The sequence below is a fragment of the Panthera pardus genome, unplaced genomic scaffold (genome assembly GCF_024362965.1).
Source record: "Panthera pardus isolate Hobbes unplaced genomic scaffold, ASM2436296v1 HiC_scaffold_8, whole genome shotgun sequence".
Lineage (NCBI taxonomy): Eukaryota > Metazoa > Chordata > Mammalia > Carnivora > Felidae > Panthera > Panthera pardus.
Genome location: NW_026527013.1, coordinates 79,198,373 through 79,226,189, shown reverse-complemented (window position 1 = coordinate 79,226,189; position 27,817 = coordinate 79,198,373). Strand labels below are relative to the sequence as shown.

At 40.5% G+C, this 27,817-nt stretch overlaps 1 protein-coding gene across 15 annotated transcripts in view; it reads right to left on the bottom strand.

Moving 5' to 3' along the window:
• The window catches only part of SRPK2 (SRSF protein kinase 2), a 253,782-nt gene that overhangs the window by 113,079 nt on the left and 112,886 nt on the right, over window positions 1-27,817 (bottom strand). The gene's annotated exons all lie outside the window — the stretch shown is intronic.

Below are 27,817 nucleotides of genomic sequence, written 5' to 3'. Positions count from 1 at the left end.
CAATAACTGAAAGCAAATAAAGAAGTCTCACAACTCAGTAATAAAAAAGATAGATGACTCAATTTTAAATTGAGTAAAGGATCTTAACAGACATTTCTCCAAAGACGATAAACAAATGGCCAATAAGCACATGATGATAAGTAATGATGCTCAACATCATTAGCCATCAGGGACGTAAATATAAAAACCACAGTGAGATGCCATTTCACACCCAATAGGATGGCTATAATAACAATTAAATAAAAGCTAATAACAAGTGTTGGCAAAGATGTGGAAAAACTGGAAATCTCTTCCATTACAGGTAGAATCTAAATAAGTACAGCAGTGGGGCGACTGGGTGGCTCAGTTGGTCGAGCGTCTGACTGACTTCGGCTCAGGTCGTGATCTCGCGGTCTGTGGGTTCGAGCCCCACATCAGGCTCTGTGCTGATAGCTCGGAGCCTAGAGCCTGCTTCAGATTCTGTGTCTCCCTCTCTCTCTGCCCCTCCCCCGTTCATGCTCTGTCTCTCTCTCTCTCTCTCTCTCTGTCAAAAATAAATAAACATTAAATAAGTCCAGCAGCTTTGGTAAACAGTCTGGCAGTTACTACAAAAACTTAAACATAAGCATTACCATTATGACCTAGCAATTTCACTTCTAAGTATACCCAATAGAAGAAAAACAAATACATGTCCACTCAAATATTTGCAGAGGAATGTTCACAACAGCATTAGTCAAGAGTCAAAAAGTAGAAACCCAAATGTCCATCAACCGATGAAGGGATAAGCAAAATGTAGTATATATGTATACAACGGAGTATTATTTAGCAATAAAAAGGAATGAAGAACAAATATATGTTACAATATGGATGCACCTTGAAGCATTATGGTAAGAATGCTTCAAGAAGCCATTGACTAAAGACAACATATAGTATGGTTCTATTTGTACAAAATGCCAAAAATATGCAAGTTCATTGAGAAAAAAAAGCAGATCGATGATTGACTAGGGCTGGGGGGATGATGGGAAATGGGGCATGACTGCTAAAGGGTACAGGATTCTTTTGGGGGGTGATGAAAGTGTTCTAAAACTTATTGTGATGGTTACACAACTCTGTGAATATACCCAAACTACTGGCTTTATTTACTCTTTAAACGGGTGAACTATATGCTGTGTGAATTATAGCCTGATGTTTGTATATGTGTTTTTACGTAAAATTAAATACATAGCTTATAGGGCACTTGGGTGGCTCAGCTGGTTAAGTGTCTGACTCTGGATCTCAGCTCAAGTCTTAATCTCAAGGTCATGAGTTCAAGTCCCATGTTGGGCTCCACGCTGGGCATGAAGTCTGCTGAATGAATGAATGAATGAATGAATGCAAAATAATGCATAGCTTATCACTTCCCTATTAAGCTTGAGTTGAGTAGGCTTTATAAGGGGAGAGATGAGGCTACCAGCCCAATGAAATCAGTCACACAGTGAGCCAGGGAGCCTGACAAAAATCAGAGGACAAATGTGAGCCCAGAATTTGAATGGGCATTATCCTAAGGCTTTACCAGGGGATGAGGTTTATGACTCCCAAAATCCATGTCCCTGAGTTTGAAGGCAATCCCCCAGCAATTCTCCCCTATACAGCCCCCATAGGAAAGCACCTGTTACTTTAAAACCTCATCCAGGGAAATTTCAAGGTACAAGGCATCAAGTCTACAAAGACTAAAGCACTGATACACGATCAGTAATCAGAATATAAGTCTGAGAGTTTCACTGGTTGAATGGACATTAGAAACATACAGTCCTTTGATCTTTTCTATGTTTCCTCCCTTGGGTTCCAAGTTCATACTCTGGCTTCAAAGACAAAAAAGGTTTTCAGAAATACCTCATTACAGATTTGGAAGAATTCAACTCACTCTCAGATTCCTCAATACCCCCCAAAGATCCTAAGGTCCCCTTTCAATGTTTAAAAATTCTCTTTCAACAATGCAACTACTCCTAGCCTTAGAACTTCAGAAGCCACATTATGCCTCAAACCCAGAATTTTTCACAACTCAGAACCTATTACACATCACAGATATTCTCCACTTCCCATCCAGATTCACCTCACTGCAGTGTTGAAATTCTCAAGACATTTATGTTTTTATCTACTAGTCAATTCCTAGGCATCTGCCAGAAAACCAAATAAAACACATTCCCCAATGTCTCCACTTCCTGTCCTAGGCAGGTCTCAGAAAGAACATGAACTCCTGTGGCCAAGCCAGCAGTATAAAAAAATCTAACAAAAGTATCATATGGAATAACTACTGAGATCAAATGACTGTTAAGTATCATCCTAAGCTCTTAACATATGTTTACTCACTCAACCCCCTTACAACACTCTTCGTGGATATGATTATTATTCTCCACTTTACAGAACAAAGAGCAATTTGATCTAAGCCTGGTAACTGGGGGACCCAGAATCATATGAAGGTTAATAATGAAGGAAAAGTCCAACAAGAGCATTTAACAAGCCTTAAACTATAATTAATTCTACCTACCCCACCCTCCTATAGCCACCTCTCCTTTGAATTCATTATCATACCCGTCTTTACCTCATCTGCTGCCAAACACATATGCCACAGACCACAAGAAATCCCTTGAAGGGAAAACTTCTTCCTAGATCCTTTATTGGCATTAACTGAACCAGTAATTCTCAACAGTGTTTCTTAAGTACAGAATATATTATTAAGGAAAACCATTTTAGATCTTAATGTATTTACTTTGCCACAGGTAAATGACTAAAGGCACCAAAAATATAGTAATGCACAACCCTCTTCCAGATTGTGCACTGAGTTGGGGGACAGGAGGTAAAAATTGAGTAGCTATAGCATACTTCATTTTACTTCATTATATAGAAAATGCAATGTCCTGTACTAATACAAAGCAGTTGAAGACAAAGAAGTACATTTTCTTTTCTCTTTCATTTTAAAAAATATTATTTAAAAACGCACAGTAAACATCTCACAACCTACCCTGATCCTCAGAGAAGTGAGGAAGGGGGAAATAATTGATACAGGCAAATCTCCATCCCTACAAGCTATTTTTACTATTTTTCATCTACCATTTTTAAAAAGGAAATATTTTGTATTTCATCTACTATTTTTAAAAAGGAAGTATTTCATCTACTATTTTTAAAAAGGAAGTATTTTGGGGGCACCTGGGCTCAGTCTGGTGAGCGTCCAACTCTTGATTTTGGCTCAGGTTATGATCTCCTGGTTTGTGAGTTTGCACTCCGCGCTGGGCTCTGCGCTGTCCGTGCAGAGCCTGCTTGGGATTCTCTCTCTGCCCTTTCCCCACTTGCATGTGTGTACACTCATTCTTTCTCTCTCTCTCAGAATAAACTTCATAAAAATAACAATGAAATTAAAAATTAAGAAAGGATGGGAACGCAAGCTGGCGCAGCCACTCTGGAAAACAGTATGGAAGTTCCTCAAAAAAACAAAAATAGAACTACCTCACGACCCAGCAATTGCACTACTAGGCATTTATGCAAGGGATACAGGTGTGCTGTTTCGAAGGGGCACACGCACCCCAATGTTTATAGCAGTGCTATTAACAATAGCCAAAGTATGGAAAGAGCCCAAGTGTCCATCAATGGATGAATGGATACAGAAGATGTGGTATATATATATTATGGAGTATTACTCGGCAATCCAAAAGAATGAAATCTTGCCATTTGCAACTATGTGGATGGAACTGGAGGGTATTATGCTAAATGAAATGAGTCAGTCAGAGAAAGACAAAAATCATATGACTTCACTCATATGAGGACTTTAAGAAAACAGATGAACATAAGGGAAGGGAAGCAAAAATAATATAAAAACAGGGAGGGGGACAAAACAGAAGAGACTCATAAATACGGAGAACAAACTGAGGGTTGCTGGAGGGGTTGTGGGAGGGGGGATGGGCTAAATGGGTAAGGGGCACTCTGAGGAATCTACTCCTGAAATCGTTGTTGCACCATATGCTAACTAATGTGGATGTAAATTTTAAAAAATAAAATTTAAGAAAAAATTAAAAAAGGAAGTTTTTAACAACAAAAATGTAAATGATGGCCAAAACCACCATCCTAAGCTGGTATGGGAGAAGTGATACAAGGAATGGATAAAGCTCACTGTATGTGGAAAATTAACTTGCTAGGAGAACAGTACGGTGCCTGGATTTAGATCTTTTGATTAACACTTAGAAAATTTACATTTGAAGCTGCAAAGCGCGTCAACTCTCTGAAAATATCTCTCTTCAGAAATGTTTAAAACAGAAATTTGTGACACTCCAGTATCTGGGTACGAAAGGGAATAAGAAAGATGCAATACGAGTTCTTTAGAAAGGATAAGCAGCCCATAGAAAAGATACTCAAAGAGGATACCAAAACATCTTTTAATTTGCTTCCTTTCGAGTAAATTAATATACACAGTCATTTATCACTTTTATATAGAAACGTTTTGAGTATTAGGTAGAACTACTGCTAACAGAACCAACAGTGTCCTTGCTGCCTTTTTACTGTGGCCTCGAAGCTGAATGACACTGGCCAACCAACAGTTATTTAAAGATGTGGATGCCCACGAGAGCAAGAAAACTGCAGCAAAGCAAGAAAACTCAACCAAGCAAGCATGTAAAACCACATTTGATTCTCTCTCTTCCAGAGACTCTGCCCTCTCATGCTCTCTTGCTCTCAAAACAAACAAAAAACAAAAACAAAAACAAAAAACTAAATAAATGCACATTTAAAGATAACAGTAATAAAAAGTAAAGCCACCCTAAAATGCTGCTGCTTTAAAGGGCCTTCCTTTCTGCTCTAACCTATGAGAAAATCCAGGCATCTAGCAATCTCATCTTCTTAACATCAAACACACAGCCTTGAGCTTTGCAAAGACAGAGATGATTCTCTCTTCCCCACTGATCCCACACTCTGCCCTGCAGATGGAGAGGGAGTGCAGGAATAAAATTCTAGAGTCAAGATCCAGGATCACAGAATAGGAACAGATCTTGGTTAAATGAACATATGGCACTGAGGCCATGAGGTGATAAACAGAAACAACCACACAGAAACCAAAAGGTTCAGGTTTACTATCAAGAGTTGAAACAGAAGCAGCCAAGCAGAGTCATTGTCACAGGAATCTAGCCCAGGAGCCGAGGCGAAAACAGTTTTTAATTTAAGAACTAAACAGTACTGATGAACATCATAAGGACTTAGCGATCCAGGAAGGTTTCAAGGGGATGTGGAAGTGAACTAGGTCCTGACATACAGGTAGAATCCAGGCAGGAGCTGGGAGGGCATTTTCTAACAGGAGACAGCCCCTCTTCCAGAGCACGAGCAGAGTCTGGCTGCAGGACCATGCAGTGCTCAGTCTGAGCAAAGAGTACCTGAGGATGAAAGAGACCAAAACCACAGAACCCTTTAGTGGAAGAGAAAGGTACTCCTTCCACAAAGGATGAAGATACTTAAGATGGGACTTGAAGGATGTGTAAGACGGACAGAGATGGGAACTGGAGAGTGACTAGAGTCAAGCAAACGCGGCACTCCAACTGAGCGTCAGCACCGAGTCCATGGGACAGAACTCAGCGATAAGGTTGGTGGAGACACAGGCGAGAGACCACCACTGCTGGGCTCTAAAGTCGGTGGAAAAGCAAGTAAGCAGAAAATGGAGAAGAGGAAAATGACAAAAGCATGTGTGCCTTAGAACGGTTAACGTGACATACTTCAGCAGGATGAATCGGGGGGGACACGGGATGCTAACAAGATTCACCCAGAGACGGGTCTCCCTTGCCTATAGAAGGTCATATACCAATGAGATGCCCTTGATTTACCTTTCACATCTGTTCCAAGTTTTTAAAAACAACCGTACACACAGATAAATGTATACTGACATCAGCACTCACAAGCTGATCAACATAAACTGCTAAAATAACTAGCAGTATGTATCGGAAAACTTTAAATGGTCCTATCTTGTGATTTTTCCTTAGGAATTTGTCCACGGAAAACAATCCAGACGCTTTTCGGTTAAAAAACGTAAGGGCGCCTGGGTGGCGGAGTTGCTTAACCATCCTACTCTTGATTTCGGCTCAGGTCCTGACCCCACTGTTGTGGGATAGGGCCCCGCGTCAGGGTCTGTGCTGGCAGCAGAGCCTGCCTCCCCCTCTGCCCAATTACCCCACTCATGCACTTTCCCTCTAAAGTAAAAAAATAAAAGAAAAATTCAAAAGAAGCTTAAATGTATACAATGACTGTTTATAGTAGCAAACATATTATTGATCCCTATATATCCAATATTCTTGAATTTATTAAAAATAAAATTTATTTTTATTTTTTAAATCTTTTTGTTGTTATTGTTTATTTATTTTGAGGGGGTGCGGGAGAGAAAGAGAGAGCATGAGCAGGGAAGGGGCACAGAGAGTAAGACAGAGAGAGAATCCCAAGCAGATTCCGCACCATCAGCACAGAGTCCAATGAGGGGCTCAAAGTCACAAACCCTTGAGATCATGACCTGAGCCAACATCCAGAGTTGGACACTTTTATGACTGAGCCACCCAAGTGTCCCAAAAATAAAATTTATGTTTAAAATGAAGTTTAAAAAGAGTCTGTAGTACATTAAAGCAAAAACAGCAATATAAAAAATTGTTTTTATAAAACTATGCAAGCACTTGTAATCTGTCTCAGAAGTAATGAGGTTGCAAAAGAAAAAAAACAAAATATTCATGAGTAAACTGAGAATTCATAAAATTATGATCAAATCAAGTATCTCTCCATACTTTAAATAATAAAAAAAAAAAGACCTAAATCTGTTTAATGGAGGTCCAGATAAATTAGTCATTTGACAACAGACTGTGGATACAATTCCATAACAGCAGAAATCTCGAAAATATGGAAGATTTCATGGTGACAATAATAGATGTTGATATTAATAAGAGGCCAAGTTCCTGACAAAAGAAACCGGCAGACCAAGTAACAACTGGGGGACAAGACCAACAAAGAGAATGAATTCATTCATAGTCTCTTCAAAACAAATGTGAGCATAAAAGTATTAGGAGAGAGACCACCAGAAAAAGATCAAGTTCTCAACTACTCCCACCAAACAAGGTCTCTTCAATAATTCCTGCAAAGTTCAATTATGAAGTGAAAAATAAAGTGAGGGGTGGGGGTGGGGGGATATTATACCAGAAACAACACCTAAGTCATCCTTTGTTCATTCAGTGAACTAGCTTACAGATGAAACAAAGCGAAATTTTTATTATGTATAAGATAAAATTGATTTAATTTTAAGAATCTGTAATTATATCAAAATAAGGCCCAGTTAAACCTCTTTCACAATTTACATGAAATTTAGGTCCCTATTAAAATTAGGTGCACATTAAGCAGACTTCTCCTATTCCAGTTTTAATCAAATACGTGAGATTATATTTTAGTAAACTCAGTTATGTAAAAAGAAAAAACAGAAAAAGACCATAGATGTGTAAGACTAGTTGCCACTGGAATGTGAGATTATGGGTGATTTTTTTTTTTTAAGGAATAGAATTAAATACCATTTGAAGCAATGCAAACATGTTAGTCAGTAAATAAGATTTTGAAATATATGCTCATATTTCACGTATGGCTTTTTGATCTCTCCAGAGATAACTGGGGATAAATTAGATAGAACTCCTCTAACTCACTTAAGAAAAGATACCTTGGGTCCCTATGACACACTGAAGACAAAACTGAATAATAAGCATTACTGATGCTTAACTATGTGCTACTTCATTTAATCCTCAGTGTAACTCAACAAACTAATTATTACCTTCAATTTCTGGAGACTGAGAAAGACTAAGTGACTTGTGCCAGGTAATAAGCCTAAACAGTAGCTGAGCCATCGTTCAAACCAAGCATGTCTACAAAACCCATGCTCATTACACTTAGTTATGAATTACCCCAAAAAGAAAGCCTTCAAATTAATAGAAAAAATGAAGAAGCAACCAGAGAGCATTAGGGCAATGAAGACAGGTACACGGACATGCGGTATGCACCGGCTGCTACAGGAGGCAGAGAAAAGGTACATACTCTTAGCCTCGACGGTGGGCAAGAAAAAATGTACAGTAAACATGGGGAGAAAATGGGAACAGACTTTCAAAGAGTGCAAGAAGCCCATGAAGAGAAAGGGGTGGTAGAGAGGGCAATGGAGGGTTTTTTCAAATTATAAATATTATTTGGCAATTACTCCCCCAAAATTTTTGGTAAATTCGTAGGTATAGAGGTGAAGCAAATGTGCACTTATAACATTTAATTTTTAATTTAAGCACATATAGTTAAATGTACACGTTACAGAATATTGTTTAGAACATTTTTCTTACTTTCATGAAGCAAGTTTATTCAGATGTTTCATATGCATTTTTGTCATCACTATTTTCAGCAGTAAAGCCAATTCCTTTTTTTTTTTTTTCAGTTCATTTATTTATTTTGAAAGAGAGAGACAGAGTGGGGAGGGGAAGAGAGAGGGAGAGAAAACCCCAAGCAGGCTCCACGCTAACTGGAGCTCATCGCGAGGCTCGAACCCACCAACCATGAGACCATGATCTAAGCCGAAACCAAGAGTTGAACGCTTCTCCAACTGAGCCACCCAGGTGCCCTTAAAGCCAATTCTTTAGTCTAAAGCTGGTTTTCAAGATAAAACCAGCTTTATTTGGAAATCTTTATTTCCAAGCCTTGTGAGATAGACTTTGGTTCTTTTTTTTATTTTAATGGATATGATACTGCCTCTAGAACTGTTATCCCAAGTCAGAAATAACCATTCATTTTTCCATTTTACACACACACACACACACACACACACACACACACACACACGATCTCCACATCACAACCACTTATTGTTTTGCTTTTTGTGTCATCTTTAAAAGGAGTCAGAAAGACAGTCAACACTTGCAACTGTGAGGAATTTTACAAAATCCGTGTTAAAAAAGCCTCTGCCTTTTTTACTACTTCCACTAGCAAATCTAAAAATATCTGAAACTAAGCATTGATTGAAATCATTTTGATTTATAGTATGTCATCACAAAGAATTCTTTGCTATTCAAAATTAACTCCTTGAGACAGCCTGCCCTAACATGAGAGCTGTCTGCAGTGCTCTTCTCTGGGGGATAATTTCTTGGGAAGGGGAGTACTCACCTTACCTCCAAGCAGTCCCAGTACTTCTACATTAAATTCAATGCACATAAAAAGGAGGGGGAGGGGGGGAGAAACTTATTAAAGTAGGTTTGACCTAGATCGAAGTTCTGACACTTTCGCATATACCAGAATCCCCCAAAGAACTTGTTAAAAAGCTCTTGGATTTATCCCCAAGTTTCTTACTCCACAGGAACGGGAAAGGGTCTGAGAAGTCCCAATTCTAAAAAGTTCCCAGGTGCTGCTGATGCTGTAGGGCACCACACTCGAATCCAGATTACACTGGCCCTTTTCCATGACATTAAGGGTTTGGACTGTGTCTTTAGGTTATGGAGAATCATTGAGAAATTTCAAGCAGGGAAATGACATTGTAAGACTTGTGGTTTTTAAAATATCACTCTGACAGCAATATGAAGAATGGAGCTGTCTCATATAATACATTTCACTTATTTTAACATGTACATTTTTCACACTTATAATTTCCGATAGCAGGATGCATTTTGCAATCAACGCGGTGATTTTTCTTTCTTGGTGGCATGTAAAATAATGATGTGTATTATAATTTACAGGTGGATGGTTCACTGCAAAATAACATCTCTTCAGATACAGTGATGCTGTAAGAGGGAAAAACAGGTTTTGTTCCCATTTTACAGATCAGGAAACAGACTTTAGGGCAATCTAAGAGACACATTTCAGATCACAGAGCTAGTAAACGATAGGGCCGAGATTAGAAAACCCCAAAATCTTGACAACATCTTGCCTCTAATATGGTACTGGGGACAACAGTGACCTATACTTGCCAGAGAGGTGGAAAGGCGATGAAGTCAAGCCAACATATCCACAGCACAACATATCCACAAGGGGCACCAAGTGGGAAATACCAAATTAAAGCAATTAGGACGAACTGCCTCAAGATTTTTATTAAGAAACTATTTTTAAAAAATGAAAACAGCCAAATCAACCACCCCCACGAATGTAGAGATCGAATCAGAACGCCAGTTTGGGAACCGCTCCCCAAAGGGCTGCGTGATGCAGCACATGACATCATGTCCTGAGGAGACAGACAATGGTCTGAGGATTCACTTTAAATTACAGCAGGTGAGACCATCAAGTCAGGTGTGTGCTAAGACAGGCCTGAGGGCTAGAAGCCCGCCAGGACACGGTCCACCATCAGCTTCCTGAGCCTACCAGACAGAAACCCTAGACATTTCACAGCAACACACAGAACCAACTCTCAAACACAAAACAAAACAAAACAAAACAGAACACCACAAGTTGTATGCTTTTGATCAAACTTGGTTTGAAAAGGCGACTTTCTGAAATACCGTTCTGTCGGCTGCCAAAATGATTAATTCTAAAACTTAAAGGAAAAAATAAGACTAGAAAAGCTAACAAATACTATTTGTCATAACATTCTGCATACTCCCAACTCCCTACCGCAAGTCTACTAATAGAAGATCCACTAAGCTATGCAAACTACTCAGCACATTCTCAAAACACACTTACACCTTTACCTGGATCGATTAAATGTTGTAACTCCTAGGAGAAGAATGTGCAAATATTCGGGTTCATCAAACAAATCTTCCTTACTAAGACAACTACAAGTTCAGAGGGGCAAACCGTCTAAGCGGGTAATTCCTCTGGGGCCCAAATATTTTTCACTCCTGGAAGGAACTCTAAACACTACTTAAATCTCACATTCAATTTCTGATTAGAAAAATGTAAATCAGGCTTAACTCTGAGGCCATGAAGTTTTTGCTCTAATTACCATGTATGGTTAAATACCGTGACTCAGGGGGCACCTGGGTGGCTCAGTCAATTAAGCGTCCAACTTCGGCTCAGGTCATGATCTCACGGTCTTTGAGTTCGAGCCCCGCGTCGGGCTCTGTGCTGACAGCTCAGAGCCTGGTGCCCATTTCAGATTCTGTGTCTCCCTCTCTCTCTGCCCCTCCCCTGTTCATGCTCTGTCTCTCTCTGTCTCAAAAATAAATAAACGTTAAAAAAAAAATTTTTTTTTAATTAATAAATAAATACCGTGACTCAGGTAAGTCAAGTTCTTTCTCACACATGTGGCTCCTGCCACCAGACATGAAGCACGTGGCTGCTCTACTGAGGCCATAAACCAAACCTTAAGAACCGAAGAAAGGATATCCAGAGCAATTAACACAACAGAACTCTTATTTTTTCCTGCTTGGTTTTAAGTTCATTTTACACACACACACACACACACACACACACACACACACACACACACGTCTTGGACTGATTTCGGGGAAAGCATTTAAATGTTTATAAACAGCCAATAACACCAGCAGTATACTCTGACAATTAAGGCACTAAAAAAGCTACAGTATTATTACGATTGAAACAACTCATGAGCAAAATAACCCAGAACTAAAGGCAAAGCATAGATCTAAATCAACCCCTCTGTCAAAATAACTATTCCATACTCCCCCAACCAGGCAAATGACAAGAGGTTCTAAGTAAGGGCTGAGTCATGCGGAGAAAACAACAGCCAAGGAACATGAGTCGGGACTTTCAACAAGTGGTAATTAATGATCATTTTCAAACCAAAGCAGATTTCTTTTAAAGACGCTGCATGCCTCCTTCAAATTCCTAATAGATGGGATATCAAGAAAACTAAACCATTATTACTACTATTATTCTTAGTCTCAACTCTTGGGTGTGAATAGATGATAAGAAAAGCTCATGCAGAGGTCACCATGAAACTCTGCCTCCCACTCCTGGAGTAGAAGAGGAGAAGTGTCCCTGCTCCTTGAAGGCCAAAGCACAGGCCCGTGGCCCAGGAAGCAAAATGACAGCACAAGGCGTCCAGCTACAGTGGTGGCCAGCAGCCATCATGACCCAAGACTGCCACAGCGCCGTGGCAGTGGCTGCTGTCTCTCCACCAGTCCCTCAGCTTTTCTGTTGTTCCATCACCTACACCTGACCCTTCAACAACACAGGTTTGAACTGTGCAAGTCCACTTATACAGGGATTTTTTTTCAATAAACACAATGGAAAGTTTTTTGGAGATTTTTGACAATTTGAATAAACTCACAAACTACATGGCCTAGAAATGTAAAAAAAAATTTTAAGAAAAAATTAGGTATGTCACGGATGCATAAAATATATGTAGGTACTACACTATTTTATCACTACCATAAAATATACACGAATCTATTATAAAAAGTTAAAATTTATCAAAACTTATACACTTACAAACTGTACATGGTGCCATGTGTAGTCAAGAGAAAGATTCATTAAACATAACTGCATAAAATGAACTGTAATACACACTGCACTCCTGTAAACATTTCATAGCCACCTCCTGTTGCTACTGTGGAGAGCTCAGGTGGTGAGAGTGTGCACTTCAAGTGCAAGGTGACCCTAATCACTGAACGCGCAGTTTGTGTCTCCAGTAAACTCCGTATCTCAGTAAAGGCGACCTCTCACAACTCTTGGGTATTTCTCAGTGTGTTTCGTGCAATACTGGTAACCCTGAATCACACCAGGGGACCCATAAGAAGTGCCACTAGTGAGGCTGGAAGTGCTCCCAAGAAGCATGACCTTACAAGAAAAAGTTAAATGGCATGGCATGTACATGGATTGAGGTCTGCAGCTGCAGTTGTCCGCCATTTCAAGATAAATGAATCCAGCACAAGGACCACTGTAGAAATAAGAAAAGGAAGTTAATGAATCTGTCACTGCTGCTATGCCAGCAGGCACAAAAACCTTGAACTTTTTGCAAAATACATTTTTACCCCGTATTGAAAATGCAGCTTTAATGTGGGTGCGGATTGCTAAAAGAAAGGCGTATCTCTAAAGACTGGTACGATTCGAGAAACAGCGAAGTCATTATATGACAACTTCAAGTAAAAGGAAAGTGAACGATCTAAAGCTGGAAAATGTAATGCCAGCAAAGGATGGTTCGGTAATTTTAGAAAGAGATTTCGCTTAAAAAAAAAAGTTAAGATAACAGGAGAAGCCGCTTCTGCCAACCAGGAGATAGCAGATGACTTCCCAGACGCCATTAAGAACATTACTGAAGAGAAAGGATATTTGCTTGAACAGGTTTTTAATGCAGACGAACGTGCCCTGTTCGGGGAAAAAAGTGCCACAAAGGACATTGATAAAAAAGGAAGAGAAGCGAGCACCAGGACTTAGGGCAGGAAGGAATAGTCTATCTCTACTGTTTCGTGCAAATGCAGTCCGGTTTATGATGAGGACTGCCCTTGTCTGTAAAGCTGCTAACCTCCTAGCCTGAAAGGGCAAAGATAAACATCAGCTGCCAGTGCCTGGTTGTACAGCAAATAGGCCTGGACAGTGAGAACCCTTTTTCTGGATGGGTTCCCTCAAGCTTTGTCCCCGATCAGCAAGTGCCTTGGGGGCTGCCTTTTCAAGTTCTTTTAAGGGGTGCCAGTGTGGCTGAGTCGGTTGAGCATCCAACTTCAGTTCAGGTCGTGATCTCACAGTTCGAAGGTTCGAGACCCGCACTGGGCTCTATGAGCCTGGAGTCTGCTTTGGATTCTGTATCTCCATCTCTCTCTCTCTGTCTCCACCCCCGCACCCCCCGCACCCACTTCTCTCTCTCTCAAAAAATAATAAACATTAAAAAGAATTTTTTTAATAAAGTTCTTTTAATACTGGACAATGCCCTTGGCCAACCAGAATCCCATGAGTTCAACACCAAAGGTATCAAAATAGTCTACTTGCCCCCAAACACAATGACTCTGACTCAGCCTCTAGATCAGGGGGTCATAAGGAACTTTATGGCTCGTTACACACAGTGATGTCTGGAAAGCATTGTGAACACTACGGAAGAGAACCCTGATAGTACATGATGAGAGTATGGAAGGCTTACACCATTGAAGATGCCACTGTTCTAGAAAAAGCCATGAAAGCCATCAAGACTGAAAGAATATTCCTACTGGAGAAAACTGTGTCCAGATGTTATGCATGACTTCACAGGATTTACGAAAGAGTCAATCAAGGAAATCATGAAAGAGACTGTTGATGTGGCAGAAATGGTGGGTGGGTGAAGGGTTTCAAGGCATGGATCTTAGAAACATTTTTAGAGAAGTGAAAAAGCAAAAAAAAAAAAAAGTCCGAAATTATGAGGTATCCCCGTAAGGTTACATGTAGCAGAGTGCCTGCTGCGCCCCCAGCCTCCCCTTCTGCCTCTGCCACTCCTAAGACAGTAAGACCAACCCCTCCTCTTCTGTTTCTTCCCCCTCAGACTACACAACCCAAAGATGACAAGACTTTGTGATGATCGATGTCCACTCACTGAAGAGTAAACACTCATCGTGCCATACAGTTAATAAACTTAACTGTTGTGAGGGGCACCTGGGTGGCTCAGTTGGTTAAGCAACTGACTTTGGCTCAGGTCATGATCTCGTGGTTTGTGAGTTTGAGCCCCACGTTAGGCTCTGTGCTGACAGCTCGGAGCCTGGAGCCCGCTTCAGATTGATTGATTGATTGATTGATTCATTCATTCATTCATTCATTCATTCATATTCTATCTCTCTCTCTGCCCCTCCCCCACTCACACTCTGTGTCTATCAAAAATAAACATTAAAAAAATTCTTTTAAATAAACTTAACTGTTGTGTATGTATGTGTCTTTGTGTGAGTATCTAATAACTGCATGACAAGCAATGTATGGGACATTTCTGTGTCATCACCATCATCGCCTACATATTCACCACAAGGAACACTGTGTCTAAGACTTGCATGGAAAGGGACAGCCCACCCTTATGTAGGCATAAGGCGAGTGAGAGTTAATATAAAATACTGTTAATTTTCTGTTTTATAACTGTGCTTTCAAAGAATTAAATTACTGTACACTATGCCTCCCTCTCTCATAACTGGAGGCACTGCCTATCACCCTATCATCACAGATAAGTAATTTTTTTAATGCAACAATGTTTCCAATACTTTATTATGAATAGGACTGTAATACTGTAAAGCACAAAAGTTTTATAACGATTCATTCACTGGTATAGAAGCTAGGCTCCCGTGAAACAATCATATCGATTATAGTAGGCTACCATAAAACAACCATATTGTTGCTACTTCATTATCACTGTATGACTCATACCCTATAAATAAACATACATTTCTTTTCCACATTTTCTTTTGGTTACTCTTTTGTTTTTTGTTTGCTTTCATTCAAAAAATTTTTTTAACATTTATTTATTTTTGAGGGGTGGAGAGAACAAGTCGGGAAGAGGCAGAGAGAGAGGGAAATATAGAACCCAAAGCTCCAGGCTCCAGGGCTCCAGACTGTCAGCACAGAGCCTGAAGTAGGGCTCGAACTCATGACCCATGAGATCATGACCTGAGCCTAAGTCAGACACTTAACCGACTGAGCCACCCAGGCACCCCAAGTTTGTTTTCATTTCTGATATCTAGTGTTAGAAATATGTGTAACAGCTATAGTGTTTTGTATCAGGTAAGACATTAATGCAGGTACTGATAGACAATTCATCTTGTAAACAGACGACATAAACTGATGGTACTGACAAATACAGTACAATACTACAAATGTATTTTCTCTGCCTTATGATTTTTATAACATTTTCCTTTGTCTAGCTTACTTCATTGTAACAATATAGTACATGTAACATACAAAATACGTGCTGATCAATATCAATATCAGTAAGGGTTCCAGTCAACAGTAGGCTATTAGTAGTTATGTTTTCAGGAGTCAAAAGTTACATACAGGATTGTTTTAGTAATCTCCTCATTGTTTGAGAGTCAACTATACTTCAGTCATTCCAATAAACTGTATTACTAGTTAAAATACACAAAATCAGCTTGTACTGCTTGGAATGCAAAAGCCTGATTGACAGGCTTCACCATTACACAGTCTCCATTTTATATTTGTTAAACATAAACAATTTCTGAAATATAGTTCTTTTGGTTTTAATAACAAAATTATTTTGTTTAGTAGAAAGTTGGAAACTAGAGCAAGCTCACTGAAGAATGTAACATCATTTATAATCCCACTAACTAGACAGACACAACCACAATCATTTTGAAACACACCTTTCCAAGTTTTCTGCCCAAATGGACATTTTGACCCCCGAGAAGAAAGTGTGGACACATTAACCACACTAGAAACCTATGGAGACATGAAGCAAGGCTGACCACATAATTCATCGTTCCATAAGGGCTTCTTTCTTTCCTTCCCTTATTAATAATCCAAGAAAACATCCTTAAATTGGGGCTATCCTTGGCAAACCCAGCTGTAGGGTTGCCCTACATACCTGAATAGCTCAGCCTACTGATTAGAAACCTCCACTTTAGAAATAGTACCATTCATCAGAAGAGGCTACGAATTATAAATTATCCTTCCCTAGCACAATTTATTTTTACCAACTGGCAAACAGGGGAACAAGAAGATAAATCTAAGTCCTAACAAATCCAAAATTTTAATGAAATAAGTTTTTTAAAAACTGCAATAGAATTAGCATCAGAAGATGCAAAATATAGATACCACCCCTTCCTTCTTAGGTCAGAAAAAATGTTGACCCAATTTGTCCTTGCACAGGAAGTCATTCAATAAAAAACAGAGAGAACAAAGGACTTTTTCCTGAATTATCAAGGCATCAATGAAACAGTACGCCCAGTTCTCCACACCCAAAATAGTGTATCATTTGGGGTTTTCTTCCCCCCTTTAAGTAGGTCAGAGCCCTAAAAAGGCTGGAGGGGAAAATCAAAATACATGGTTTCAAATATACTCCTAGAAGCTGACATGATGAGGTGGGATGAGAGCAAAATAAATAAATAAATATAACTTAATTAACAGATTCTAATTCGACAGACCCAGATATAGGAACAGTGCTCTACAATACAAAGCAACAACAGAAAAACCAACTGGGGGAAATCAGAGCATAGATTCAAAAAGAGCGATACGTAATTGATAACAGTAAGAAAGCCAGAATCCCTTGAGCTTATTTCTTTCCTCCTCTTTTTAAACAAGATCTTGCTTTGTAGCAGCTTTCGCTTTTGGTTTTCTGCCTTGTCAGCAACCGTTCCTTACCTACAGTCTATTTCCTTTCCTCCCTCCGAGTACTCTTTTCTGAAGATGAATTCTGCTCACATTCCCCACCTCTACTGATGATATTTTACCTACAGGAGAGGGAAGTCAGTTTCCAAATCACATACGCTGGGCTCAGCCTAAAAGGTCATAGGTAATTTTTTTTATAAACGTACTTTTATCCTTTCACGGAGTGATAGTGAAACAATTTTATCTGGAAGCAGGGGAGAACAAACACATTTTAAAACATTTCTTTAAACGGAGTCCCAAGAATACAGAAAGGGTATAAAAAATCACATGAGGCATTACATATTATGTCTGGTTTGTAAAGTTCTCTACATATAAATCCCAGACAGAAATTACAAACAGGCCAGGATGAAGGGAGAGGGAGAGAGGGAGGGGAAAAAGGAACAAAAACCTTCTTAACGTTAACAGCCTCAACACAGATTGTAGTTTCAGAAAAGCACAGGGTGAACTAACAGCTGACCTTTGAACCTCATTTGTCTCTAAAAATGGCAAGATGGCTGAAGAAAGAGGAAGCATACTGCCTTGAAACATTTTGTAAAGTGTTTTTTCTCATATGTTGTATTTTCAACATGCTCTTGATTTATTGGAGGGCTTTATTTGCCACAAATGAAAATATTTACCGGATATTTTATTTTGTTTATCCAAAAAAAAAAAAAAAAAAAAAATATATATATATATATATATATATATATATATATATATATATATATATATATATATATAAATTTTTAATGAATATTTGCCAGTTTAAGATGCTTAATTTAAGTAATCTTTGGCAGCACAATTCCAGTGCACAATCTGCAATGCTTTATTATTTTGTTTAATAGTTTGGCAGATAATCTTTTGCCTTTTTTTTTTTTTTTTTTTTTAAAGAGAGTGAGAGAGCATCTTAAGCTGACTCCACGCTGGCACAGAGCCTGGAACAGGGCTTGATTCCACGACCTGAGCTGAAACCAAGAGTCAGACATGTAACCAGCTGAGTCACCCAGGAACCCCTGCAATGCTTTGTTTTTATTGTTTTGTTTGTTTGCCTTTTAAAGAATGATCAAGAACCATTTTACCAAACTGATGGAAAGAATATAGAGGCAAAAAGATACAAGGACTCCAAGTGAAAACACTGAAATGGTGTCAGAATACAAAATAACTTTTTAAAAAGAGACTATATGGTAGGGAAAGAATGTAAACTTCTTTTTGAAATTCTGCTTCTAAAGAACTTTAACTCTAGGGGCACCTGGGTGGCTCAGTAGATTAAGTGTCCAACTCCTTGATTTCGGCTCAGGGCATGATCTCACAGTTTGTGAGTTCAAGCCCCACGTCAGGCTCTGCGCTGACAATGCGTAACTTGCTTGGATTCTCTCTCCCTCTCTCTCTGCCCCTCCTCCACTTGCACATCCTCTCTCTCAAAATAAATAAACTTTTAAAAACTCTAATTCTGACACCAAAATTAGATGGTAACAACCTAAGGTACAGAACAGGACCATCAAGCTAAATTTAAACATTCCCTCTCTGTGGCATCTAAGCCATTTATTGAATGGTTAAATTCATAATTTCCCAACTGGTATGCATTATTTTATTTGCTTTATACACATACAGAAACTGAGGCCCAGAGAAGGTTATCTACTTGCCCAAGGTAAACAAAGCAATCTGGTGTCTGAGCACATTAGAAAATCTGGCCTGATTCCAGAGCATGTGATCAGAAAACAATACCACCCACTACCTCTTAAACATCCGTTTTATAAACATTATCTCTTTAAATCCTCACAATTCCATGTGAGGTGGGCATTATCATCTTTATTTTGAAGATCAAGAAAACCTAAGACTTAAGTTAGGTAGCTTGCCAAGATTTAGTTTCTGGTCCATGGCTCCAAAGCCCATACTCTCTCTTCCAATATATCATGCTGCTTTCGGTACTAATATTCTATAAATCTATCACCACAAAGTGTTCCCTTCCCTTACAGGAAACGATTCCATGCAGGATGGAGATGAAGTAGGACTTGGTCTTTTGTTGCCACAGCCTCTCCTGTTCCCCCCTTCTCACACCCCTATTGCCTCTCCCAGTGAAGTACTGAGACAATTCTCAAGGACTTACATTACGATCAGTAACTCCCTCTACGACCACCCACCACCCTTCTCAAACAGACAACTGGAAAAGCTTAAAGCTATTAGAAGGAAATCTTCCCCCGAGAAAAGGTCACCAGGGCAGGGCCACTGTCAAGAGTCTGCCATTCTCTGCATGATAACCTTACTCCAAGTCCAAAGACCAAATCATAAACTGATACGTATTTTTCAATAAAAAAATCAAATATTTCCCCCTGCTGCCATTTCTATCTTGTGCGATTATCATCTGATTCATGATGGGCAACATTTCTAGGTCTGCTACCTCATCTATAACGCAAGCAACACCATCTCAAATGCCCCTGTCGCTTCAGAGCTCTAAGTTATCTGATAGGATCCCTCTTCCTCTGCCTGTTCGTGAGGAAGAGGCTGATAGTTTATGGGGGGTGGCGGGGGGGGATGGGCTGTAGACAAAGCCCCACAGTAAGTACAGCAGAGTATTATCAGGTTCTACTGTATACACAAAGATCCACTCACAAGCACACACACAAAGTCCAGTCTGAAACAAGCAACGAAAACCACCCAGAGCCTGGGCTTTGCCAACCCAAAATGAATCCTCTATTTTTAGCTCACATCCACACAAGACAGGGCCTAGCCTGGCCTGCGGCAGCCAAATGCGCAGCCAGCTGGGCTCACCAATGAATCTTAAGGCAAGCCGGATCTCTAATCCTTAGGAGTAACCTTTGGCTTGACTACAGCCAAAACCTGAATATAAGAACAGAAAGCTACAAAGGCTCAAAGCCTACCAAGGAAGCAGTATCTCAAATATGTAAGGCTACTTCCTGTATTTTATTTATTCTGGTAGACGGCGTGGACAAAGTTCAAAAAGCCTGGACATCTTTACATTGTAATCTCAATTTTCCAAGTCTGTATGTCATTTTACAGTTGAAGAACATGAGAAGGAGCAGAGGTGACCAAGATTAAATTCAAAATCCCAAAGTCACTTGCCAAACAACCTTAAATAGTAACTAGTGAGTTTAGTAAGGGCTGTGAACCAAGTTGAGAATTTTAATAAACTCTGAATTTGAGAAGAAGTACAGAATTTTAAATTTCAGTTGTCCAGATTATAATATCCATAAATCAGAGTAGACTGATACACAGCGGCAGTTCAGCCGAACACCTAAGATTGAAATGTGAAAAAGGGCATCAACAAAACTTCCCCAGTCCAATCTAGGGAGTTGCACCTAGTGTCCTCGCTGCTGGCATCAGACAGAGGCAAGGGAAAGAGCACTAGACAGACAGGAAGCAGTTAAGCTCAGGTCCCAATTCTGCCATTAATTAACTGGTATGCCTCCAAGGCTCCTGGCGCGCGGGCAATTCAAACATCAGGTAGGTGTTTCCGGGAGAAAAGAGTTCTAGCAGAAAGATGCCACTGGAGTCCCCACGGAAGATAGTGGGAGTCCTTTAAGGTTTCCGAGCACAGGGAGGTTGGGTGAAACAGCTACAGAAACAAACATCTAACAGAGCTTTTCAGGAGAGAGCAAATTAAGAGAATATTGCCCAACAATACTGTCTGATTAAAAAGAAAAAAAAATTTTTTTCTCAGTGTAAACCTCCTTACTAATTGGGAAAGAAATTAAAAATATTTTATGCAAATAAAATTTGTGTCTACTATATGGGCTACAAGATGTGCCAGGAACGCCACCAAGATGGACGAAACTCTCTCACCATCTAATGGGGTGACGGGTAGATTCTCAGATGTATCAACGGCTTTCTGGGAGACACAAACAGAGAAGGACCCTCTGCAGGGGCACAGGAGGGGCCATTCAAAGTGGGGACAGCGTCTGAATGGTGAGGTCTATGCAGAGGGAAGAGCACTTATGAAGAAGGCGAGGAGTGAAGAGCCAAGGGCAGCAGGAACTGCAGGTGGGGGGCACCCAACAGTGAAAAGACCTTCTCAAGCCTGACCAGGAAGTCTCTCGTAGGAATGAGATCCTGGAGGTGACACAATGGGCAAAGGGGAGGGGCTGGTGACAGGCAGCAAAGAGACTGAGCAGCACTGGAGGCCAGAAGCGGGAAGGCTGAATAAAAGCAGTGCACTAAAGTCACAGAGAAGCACAGGGTTTGGGAAGGATGCTTGCAAGGGAATTAACAGGACCCGGTGACCAACCAGATGTAGACTCTGAGGAAAAATGAGGAGGTCACATAATGCTGAGGATTTTGAGTCTATACAAAGCTATAAATATTCACTCTTTAAATTCAAATGAGCAGTGTGACAAATTTTTAGAGATAGAAGGACCATTCCTGGTCACAGAGGCCCCACACTGTGCTTGACAGTTAAGAAGTAACATAAGCGGGGCACCTGGGTGGCTCCACGGGTTAAGCATCCGACTCTTGATTTCAGCTCAGATCAAGATCCCAGGGTTGTGGGATCGAGCCCCGAGTTGGGCTCCACACTGAACGTGGGGCTTGCTTGAGATTCTTTCCCTCTCTCCCCTCTACTCATACTCTCTTTCTCTGAAGGAGAAGGAGGAGGAAGAGAAGTCGTCACAAGAGCAAGAAGTCTGGCAGACAGATGACAGCGGCTCCAGTAGCTGCTACAAAGAAAACCTTGAAAGTTACATACACAGTTGACCTCTGAACAATCTGAGGGTTAGGGGCACTGACCACTATACAGTGGAAAAGCCACATACATATAACTTCAGACTCCCCAAAAGCTTAACTACTAATAGCCTACTGTTGACAGGAACCCTTACTGATACCATAATGAACACATATTTTGTATATTATATACTGTATTCGCACAATAAGGTAAAAGGAGAGAAAAGAAAATGTTAAGAAAATTATAAGGAAAAAAATACACTTATAGAAGTGTAAAAAAAAAAAAAAAAAAAAGGTGGGTGGGGGACACCTGGATGGCTCAGCTGGTTGAACCTCTGACTTCGGCTCAGGTCACGATCTCACGGCTCATGAGTTTGAGCTTCCTATTGGGCTCTGTGCTGACAGTTCAGAGCCTGAAGCCTGCTTCTGAATCTGTATCTCCCTCTCTCTCTGCCTTCCCCCTCTCACATTGTCTCTCTCTCTCTCTCTCTCTCTCTCTCTCTCTCTCAAAAATAAATAAACATTAAAAAATTAATTAAAAAAAAGAAATGTAAAAAAAAAAAATAGCTGTGTATAAGTGGGACCCACACAGTTCAAACTCATGTTCTTCAAAGGTCAACCGTCCACATCAGCAAAAATCCTCACTATTTGCTGGGCCAAGATTAGGGAACTTCTTTCTATCCTTTTATAGACCTTATAAAATTTCCTGTTGCCTTCTGCTTTCTTTCAAAGATATTTATAATGTTCATTTAAACCCACAGAGGCAGGGTAAAACTTTAACATTTAAACATACAGGGTAATTTTTGTCCTTGATCCTAGAGCCCCTGAGGGCAGCCATATAGCAAAAGAATTATTTAGTCCCTCTCCTTCCCCTACAAGTACATTTTATGAGACAGAAAAGTGAAGCACAGAGTGGCCATGTAACCTGTCTATCAGCACAGTCAAGAAGGATTAAACAAGATAAAGAGTTTGATTCATGGCCAGTTACATTTTAGGTTTCAAAAGGCATTTAGGTAGTGATGTAAAGTAGGCAGGTGGATATATATGTCTGCAGCTCAGAATGGAGAGCTGAGATATAAATTTGGGAGTCATCAGCACACAGATGGTACTCAACACCATGGAAACAGATGAGATCATCTTCAGAGGGAATGTAGGCAAGAGCAACAGGCCTAGGACAGAGACCCTGTGGAAGGGCCAACGTTTGGATAAGGGAAACCAAAGAAACTGAGGAGGATGGCTTGTAGTTTATCTTCTACCCCAACTTCTTTACAAACCAACAACAGAAACCTTTTGTGTTCAGCGTATCTATGTACTTCAGTGCCAGATATTTTAAATACCGAAGACTACCACAAATTTTACCAATTTCAGTTAGTAACAGTAATCTAGAACTGTCGGGAGAAGAGGGACTGTACGAGTTAAATCTGCTGATGAGTGGTATTTCCAGATAAAGGAAGATTTCTCTTTATGTGACTAGTTCATGGCTTAAATGTCTGCAAGAATCAGGTAGGTGAAGGGGCCTGGCTGGCTCAGTCAATAGAGCATGCAACTCTTGATCTCCGGGTTCTAAGTTCGAGCCCCACGTGGGGTGTAGGGATTAATTAAAAAATAAAACCGTAAAAAAAAAAAAAATTCAGGTAGGTGAGTGTGAAGCACTAAGAAACACAACAGTAAATGGTGGGTCCTGTGCTACTGGCAGGGGCTGGGCCTCTCCTACTGGCATTCAAATTTGGTGGATTACGGAGAAAAATGGAGGGTCCTGGTCCTTACAATACCATGCGAACTGGGAATCAAAACCACGTCTCTATGGGTTCACAATTACAGCACAAGGCTGCATGTTAACAGAAGTCTTTCCTCCTGCCATTAACCGTTTTTCTCTAGAGGTGAAGTGTGAATACATTCAGTGTTGTAAAATGGAAGCACTTCTTAAAACTCATCAGCTCTGTGGCTCTGGGTGTTATCTACAATCCATCTGTGAAACAGAGATAATAATGCTATGAGGACTAACTGAAAGCATGTCTGGAAGAAGTCCCTAACTCGATGACCATTAGGCATTAATAAATGAGGAAGAGCAGGAGGAGAATGGGATGGACTAAATGATGATGAGCTTTCCAAACTATTATCACTCATCATCAAAGTGCAATAATACCTGTGCAGCTATTAAAAATCACTCGAGTACTTGGGGCGCCTGGGTGGTTCAGGCAGTTGTTAAGCATGTGACTTTGGCTCAGGTCATGATCTCCCGGTTCACGGGTTTGAGCCCTGCATCGGGCTCTGTGCAGACAGCTCAGAGCCTGGAGCCTGCATCAGATTCTGTGTCTCCCTCTCTCTCTGCCCCTCTGCTGCTCACGCTGTCTCTCAACAATAAATAAATGTAAAAAAATAATTTTTTTTTTAAATCACTTAAGTACCATATATATCCCCCTCCCCCCCCAAAAGGAGCTACACCTTTTACAGGGTTCTCATTTTATTGTTTGAAGTTTTTAACCATTTTTTAATGTTTATTTTTGAGAGGGGGGAGGGGGGTAGGGAGAGAGAGAGGGAGGGAGGGAGGGAGAGAGCATGAACAGGGGAGGAGCAGAGAGTGAAGGAGACACAGAATCTGAAGCAGGCTCCAGGCTCTGAGCTGTCAGTACAGAGCTTGATGCAGGGCTCGGACTCACAAACCACGAGACCATGACCTGAGCAGAAGACAGACGCTTAACCGACTGAGCCACCCAAGTGCCCCAAAATATGACAATTAAATGGTGCCTAACAAAATGTATTAGACAGTAGCTAAAATGAAGGGTTATTTTTTTAATTTTAAAAAAATGTTTTGATGTTTTATTTTTGAGAGAGAGATAGAGCGCGAGCAGGGGAGGGGCAGAGAGAGAGGGAGACACAGAATCCGAAGCAGGTTCCAGGCTCTGAGCTATGAGCACAGAGCCTAACAGCAGGCCTCCAACTCAAGAACCGTGAAATCCTGACCTGAGCCAAAATTGGACACTCAACCAACTGAGCCACTCAGGTACCCCCTAAAATGAAGTTTAATTCTTGGTATGAAAATTGATTGTATTGATGATCTTTTTTACCTTCCCCTTAAAAGGCTGTCACTACTTAAAGGAGGCAGATCCTATGATTCCAGGTCGGAGTCACTGCTCCTCTTGCCTAAGAAACTGCATAATTCTCTTCACATAGAACAGATTTGGGGTTAAAGACTTCTATGTAAAGCCAGGATGGGAAATAAAGAGAAGAGGATAGCAAAAACATGAATTCTGTCCAGGTGTGCCGGTCATCTTTGCTTTGTTTCACGGACAAGATTGGCACCCCTAGTCTCTCTGCCTTCTTGGTGCTTAGACACTCAAGTTGCTGGAGAAGGACCTGAGGGGTGCATATTCTTACTAAACGCATGCAACCTGACTCAGGACACCTCGTACATAGAAACACTGGAAATCTTTGTCAGTCGGTTGTACCCCTGAGGTGCAGAGGTTGGAACCGCAAGGTTGGCTGTGCAGTACCTCGACCACCAACTGGAGCGTGACACTGTGAAATCATAAACACACTGGTTTTCTTACCTAGAAAGTGAAGAGAGAGCCATCCACACTATACATCTACAAGAACTGTTGAAAGAATTAAATTAACAGTGAACAGGAGAATGCACCGTAAGGCACTGAGGTTATTACTCTCTTCTCTGGCTAGAGCAGAGAATTAAAGAATTCTAATTCTACCAACACTAGTATAATTTAGCATAACCAATCTCGGTTTTCTTAAAGAAAAAGTAAACTGGTCAATTTCTTTGTACAACGTTCCAAGACTCTACATTCCTTCACTTTAAGTACTGAAAGTAACTGGTTACAAGAGTACAATGTGGAACCTGAGATGAATCACTTCACCATTTTGGGCATCAGTTTTCCTCATGCAGAAAACAAGCGTGGAGGACGAGCAGGATCTCCAAGCTCTTTTCTGGCTAGGACTTTTTTGTTCCCCCATTATATTCATCTGTACATGTCTGGTCACAAGAACTAGTGAAATGCTTTTGATTAGTTAATAAAAACGAGTCATTCTAACTGAGTTACATCATTCGTAAGTGAACTTTTACATTCCACCATCCCGACTGTATTAAAGTTAGAGGGAAAATGACAATTTTCATAGTGTGGTGATCACTCCCAACACGAAGGACAGGAAACATGAAGTGTAAGTCTGGTATTTCTTCGCATGAGCCCTTGTTGCCCACATGCCTCTCAAAGCACAACTGTTGCTCTCAAAGCAACAAACAGTGCAAAGGGACACTGATGTGTTGCCCCAGTGGAGAAAAGGCTGGCTGTGCCTTTTCTGGTGTGAGGCGGGACACACCATCATTTCACATTCAGAAACACACAGGATTCACTTTATGCACATGCAGGGTGTGACACCACTGAACTCTTAGTGGGAATTCTCAAGTTCAAAACTACAAAAAGTATCAAATCATATGAGGTAACTAGACAGAGCCTCAACTTTAGAAAAAGTTAACTTTAGGGTGCCTGGGTGGCTCAGTGAGTTGAGCATCTGACTTTGGTTCGGGTCATGATCTCATGGTTCATGAGTTCAAGCCCAACATCAAGCTTTGCACCTGCTTGGTTCCACACTGTCGGTGCAAAGTCTGATTGGGATATTCTCTCTCTCTCTCTCTCTCTCTCTCTCTCTCTCTCTCTCTCTCTCAGAATGAGTAAATAAACTTAAAAAAAAATTTTTAAGTAAACTTCAGTAGATGTACTTTAAAACATTAGATTGAAAGAACTTTCTTGGGAAATGCCTCACTTGAGTTTATTTAAATTATCACTACAGGGGCACCTGGGTGGCTCAGTCAGTTAAGCGTCTGACTTCAGCTCAGGTCATGATCTTACTGTCTGTGAGTTCAAGCTGCATCGGGCTCTGTGCTGACAGCTCAGAGCCTGGAGCCTGCTTTGGATTCTGCGTCTCCCTCTCTTTCTGCCCCTCCCCTGTCCTCCCTCCCTCTCGCGCTCGCGCGCTCTCTCTCTCTCTCTCTCTCTCTCTCTCTCTCACACACACACACACACACACACACACACACACACACACATACAAATAAACATTAACATTTTTTTGAGCTATCACTACAAACAAATCCATCATAATATCTAGTCCTAAGAATCAGAAGGCCTGTCATATTCTCCATAAAATGTGTGATTCCATCCAACTACCAGAAGGGTGAACCACAGATAAGCAGTTCATTTTTTGTCGCTGGCTGTTAAATATTTTACAGCACCTCTGAGAGAAGCAGGGGTAATAACTGTCTTCTTTTTCTCCAGGAGCCAGGTGGACTGCCATGCCAAGCCCAAGCTACCGCTGAGAACATGACTGGCCTTAGGGCAGCGAGAGCAGCAGGAGCTACTCAGGAGTGATGGCCGTGGAGGGACAACATGACGATGGGCCGGACACTGCACAGCTCATTACACCCAAACACGATTTCTGGATTTGCTCACTTTGCAATGAATACTTGCATCGACGCTGAAACAGAAAGCACTACAGCAATAAATCCATCATTGATACAATCTCAATGCAATCTTGCTTCAACTACAAAAGCTCAGGAAAAAAAGGTGTCAATTTATTAACCACAAAAATCCTGTAATCATGACTAACCATACATAACACAGGAAAAAAATACTTAAGGTTTGACAGGCCGACCGACCACCTGTCTTTAGGACATCTCCATCCATCCAAAAAAATAAGGAACCGTCCTCTTTATAAAATCTTGGAGAGGAATACACTTCATAGCCTCTCTTGGTAATCCATTTCAGTGCTTAACACTCAAGGCATCAAGGCATTCATCCACCCTCTGTCTTTCAAATGGTAAATTCTGCCATAATGTTTCCACCCTTTTCCAGAGCAAATGAATAACATTTTGCCATCAACTCTGCAACGTATCTTGCAACCTTTGATTCTTACAGGGGAAAACGCGTTTCTTAAG